The 5,204-nt window shown below is 35.4% G+C and overlaps 1 pseudogene; it reads left to right on the forward strand.

Moving 5' to 3' along the window:
- The first annotated feature begins 1,798 nt into the window (after positions 1-1,798).
- On the forward strand, positions 1,799-1,917 carry LOC111731219 (annotated as a pseudogene).
- Positions 1,918-5,204: the final 3,287 nt, after the last annotated feature.

Below are 5,204 nucleotides of genomic sequence, written 5' to 3' on the forward strand. Positions count from 1 at the left end.
GAGTGGGAGGGAAAAAGTAATCATAAAAAACATTAAGAAGGAGTAGCCTTATTTCTTTGCCTGATTTCTATATTTCAGTTTAATGTTCTATATCACCAAGACATACATTTCTGCCCTTCTGAAAAAAAAAAAGAAAAAGAAAAAGAAAGAAAGCAAAGAAACTATGAAGGATGTCTTTCTCTGTCAAAAAGAGAAAACTTTTTGTATAGGAAAATTGGTGTGATGGAATCATTAGTTAAATTGTCATGGTATTGTTTTTGCTATGAAATGGCAGATTTACCAGCTTTCACTTTTTGTATTTATGACTGTGATTGGAGAGACAATCGAAGTGGATATATATCTCCATGACTTTGAGTAAAATTCAGAAGTCACTTCAATAGTTTGAGTTAACAGAATGCAGTGCTATTTGAGAAATGTTAACAAAGGCTTTATTCAGTCATCTTCTCTATTATAAGTTTTATCTGTTACTTAATTTTATGGATACAGAAAATATTTATTTCTTTATGAAAAACTATTCCTCAAGCAGGTGCTCTCTCTTCTTTTGTCGTTCAATGCCCAACTACCTGGCAGTATTTCTCTGTAAATAAAAAGACTTGACCTTACTGTTTTCTTTGCTGCAGAGAAATTCATTCTTTCATTTTTGATGGGTTAACAGCCAGTAAAAGTAATGATGAACAGCCTTCCTCACTCCCTTTCACCCAGAACACAGAATTTAGACAATGCTGTACATGCTTATATTCTCTGTCCTTCCCCTGTTTTCGGAAGAAAAATATTTTTGAGAAAAATGTAGACTTGGATGAATATCACTACTCCCCAGGTGGTATGCCACTTTGGGTAGAGGGATGTGACATATCAGAGGACACATGTGCTACATATATGTAGCAATGTGGAAGATGTTAAGACGTTGAGCCAGATCAGCGTAAATGAGAGAAACTAAGAGTTTTTGTGACTTACATATCATGATAACTTTCTCTACTGACACATTTGCCTCCCTTCCCTCCTGGCACCTCATGAAAATTATAAAAGTGGATTTCCTTTTCAGATTAAACCCACAGAGTAGAATGAACACAGATCATCATCAGACAACATATTTCAACAATTTTCTCAAATACAAAAAGCAAATGGAAAAAAGATCATGATTGAAAGAAGAGAAAGTTCAACCTAAGAGTCTTGCAAAGGAGGAGAGCATAGGAGGAAGTTTTTCTCCTTAAAAAAAATCTCTATGACAATATGGACCTGGCAATAACAGATACAGCAGAGTTGAAGAAAGGGGTGGGACTGAAAACAGTGGATTTAGATAAGAATCTGAATTCAATACATGGCCTCTCCCTCCCCGTAGGTAGAGGCAGCATCCAACTATTTGGTTCTAAACAACAACAACAACAACAACAAAACTCTAGAAGTCTCCTTTCTGAATAAATTGAACAGACTATAAACCATCTAGTGAAGAATTAGGAAAGGTAATGTAGTTACTGGAATTCCAAACAAATAATTTTTTTTTTTTTTTTGCATTTTGGGTCCCCTTACCCCTCTCCCAAGATTACTGTCTGTCTCCCTGCTCTTCACACTATAGCAGTGCTATCAGTCTACGAGTCCCACTCCTACATCCAATAGAGCTTGCTGTCAGCATTCCTTCATTTAAGATATAAACTTAACAACCAAGGATTTCCCAGATATTTCATCAAAATGTTCAACATGAATGAAAAGACCAAATTAAACAAAATGAAAACTGAGAGATAATAGGTGATGTAGGGAACAACAACAACAACAATTTTTTTTTTAAAAAAAAACCCTCTACATCTACGGCCATGCCACCCTCAACAAGCCTGATTCCATCTGATCTTGGCTGCTAAGCAGGGTCGGACCTGGTTAGTACTTGGATGGGAGACCACCTAAGAAAACCAGGTGCTGTAGGCATAAAAAATAATAATAATAATAATAAGGCATTGCAAGCTGACAAAGTCCTTGCAATCTGTGAGGTCAACCAAGGGTTGCCTTGCCTAAAAATAATAATAATAATAAATAAATTTGAAAAACCCTCTATTTTCCTGAGAGATTTGAGAAAATATTGCAAAATATTGCATCTATAAGCCAAGAACAGGAAGCTATTAAAAAAAAAAAAAGGAACAACCAGAAAACAAGAAATTTAAAAAAATATATAATTACAAAAAAAAAAAGAAACAAACAAACAAAAAAACAAAAACCCAGATTCAAAGGAGTGGAAGATAAAGGCAAGATACTCTCCCAGAACATATTGTAGAAAGGGATATAGAAAGAGAATTAAAGAGGAGTTGCAGAATCTAATTAAAAGTGTTTCTCGAAAGACAGAGAACTAAGAAAATGAAGGGGAGCACATTTACATAGAAATAATAAGATAAAAATTTTCAGACCTAACAAAAGACATGTGAATCTTTCAACTGAAGTGACTACCTTAGATATATTTATTCTCTCTCTGTCTTTTCTCTCTCCCCATACTCTTTCTTCTGTTTCTCTCTCTCCCTTCTACTCTCTTTCTCTCTCCTCACTAAATAGATGATATAAGTTAAATCCTCACTTACCATAGGAGTAAATCATAAAATGTCTATAGTGGGAAATAATAGAATTAAAGCCAGTGAGGTTTTCTCTTGGAAAAGTGATTTGACTAGGTAGAGGTGGGATGGTAGACGAGTGTGAGTTTTATTTTTGTTGATAGCTATCTATGTTATTTCATTTTTTAAGATCAGGCATATGTTTACTTTGATTTTTAAAACGTAACAAATATTTAAATAAGAATTGTAGACTATGCACCTGCTAAGTCAAATACTTGATTAAAATTGTAAAGTAGGTGAAGAAAAATCCAATAACCCCCAACCCCTTGTTCTCCAACCCTTTCCCAAGGTGGTCACTTGTTTTCCTTCTCCATCCAAGTCCCCAGGGTCTCCCTGTCTGCAATCTATCTGATCTCAAGACAAGGTGTAAATTTTAGTCACCACACTTTAGTCTTAGAACAATGATCTACGCCTTAAACTCAAATTCTTAGGTCTGGAAGGTACAAACTCTTTGTTGAAGTCTTTCATATCACATTGATCCTGTATGTTAAGGTCAGCCCTGAGTACATATTTAGTTCAGAAAAAAGAAACAAGCAGGGAGATGGCAATTAACATTATTGATCACATGTTTTGTAACAGAGTTTCTTATTCTGCTGATCCATTGTGATGCTCAGGAGGTCTAAGAATTTCCTCAAATTGAGCCCTAATTCATTCATTCATTTTTTAAATCTATATGGTTCCACTTTCCCCCAGAAGAAATTCCATAGTTTTTATAAAAATCTCAAAGGATTCCATGACTTCAAAAATTAAGCACTATTGATACACATGGTCCCATTCAATCCTCTCCACAAGTTTTAAGGCAATGGAAGAAGAAGAGAAATTACATTTATTGAGCATATATTATGCTTATATATTTATCATTTAATTTTTCCAATACTCCGTTGAGGTCAATGTTATTATTCCTATTTTAATATGGCCAAAAGAGCAAGGGATCAAGTTAGTATCTAAACCTATGTCTGTCTATTCGGAACACCCATGCTCTTTCTAGTATATCATGATGCCTCCTTGTCTATTTATTTAGTTATTAGATAATTTTTTCCATTGGAGGAAGAAAGGGAGTAAGTTTTGTGAGGAACTACTATGTTTTGCCATGACTTGTACAGCAAGAAAGACACACTTTGTTTATTAAAATATCTAGAAAAGCAGGACTTAAAGACTACTGTCTTCAGCATTAAACACAATTAAAATGGGAGTTGACAAAAGCAGAAAAGAAGTTGACAAATGGGCCTGAAAGCTCAATGGTGCCTACTTAGCAAACACGACACCAACTGCCCCAAATACGTTGCTGGGCATCTGCTCTGTATTCAAGTAGCTAGTCTCTCAACTGCACTATATTCGCTAGTTTTTCTTACCACTCTTGTTCTTTAAGAAATACTAATTAGTTTGATGACCTGGAAAATCGTTCTTAAAATCCCCACGACATTTGTAAAAAGAGCACAAGAAACCCTTTTCGACTGATAAATTCTTAATTTACAACTACTAATTCGATGTGTTCCTCCTTCTCTTGGCAAAGTAAATGAATCTGTGGTCATAGAAGGAATATTTTTAAAAATATATATCAAATCCTGAGAGTAGGTTTATTTTGTCGTTTCTCAAGCTTTTAGACAGTTTCGATTAGAATGGCTAGTACATCAACTTATATTTTATGTGAACTTAGGTTACTGATGAGTTTAAAAACATGATAATTGTCTAGGCTATTGTGCCAAGGATGCATCTTTTCTACAATTTTGTTATAGGTTATTCTTTTTACTTTTAATGCTTCCTAGGATAAGAAGCTCATCTCCCGACAATTATTTGTAAAAGAGATTTTAGGTTGAGAATGAGAGCTATGTTATACTTGGAAGCAGGTATGGCTGAGCATGTCTTTCAGAGACTGGTTGAGTAGCCCAACAAAAATCTATTCACATGAGGTTCTTTCAGAAAAAAACTCATCCAAAGGGAAGAAACTAGAGGTATGAAAATTTGGTCCAAGACTAGTGAAGGAACAACACACGATGCCTGCCTATTCCATGTCTCCTTCTCCTAATAATGTTCATCACAGAAACACTGCTCATACTACTTAGAAATTCTACTTTCATATCTGCTAATAAGGCAATGGGCCACATGATCTGTGGCCACCACTGATTGGACCAGGGGTGGACACCTGACCTCAAATTGGCCAATTAGATTCTCTTTCCTGAGAAATTTAACCTTAAGTAGCAGCCACAGATTCTGGTGAATCTTTGTGAATATTCAGAAAATTAATGTCAATTGGGGCAGCCATTCTCTACACTGTACACAGGGAAGCAATGAAAGCTGGTCTCAAAGATGCATGAAACAAATTACGAAAAGAAAGCTCTGTGGCTCCAGAGAGTTTCTGCCTTGGCTCCTGATACTCCTGCAGTTCAGGTTGTAATCCCTTATAAAGTGTGAATAGCTTCTCTTGAATTACCTCTGAATCTGTACAATAAGTTTCTTATTTTCTCCTTGAGCTCACTGGAGTTAAATTTTGGTTATTTCCTTAGTTACTGGAGAGACAGGCTGCAGAGTAAGTTAAAGGAAAGACAAAAGTAAAGAATGGAGGAAGAGAGGGAAGGAGGGAAGAAGGAAAGAAGGAAGGAAGGAAAAAGGAAGGAA

The sequence above is a fragment of the Pteropus vampyrus genome, unplaced genomic scaffold, assembly GCF_000151845.1.
Source record: "Pteropus vampyrus isolate Shadow unplaced genomic scaffold, Pvam_2.0 Scaffold354, whole genome shotgun sequence".
NCBI lineage: Eukaryota > Metazoa > Chordata > Mammalia > Chiroptera > Pteropodidae > Pteropus > Pteropus vampyrus.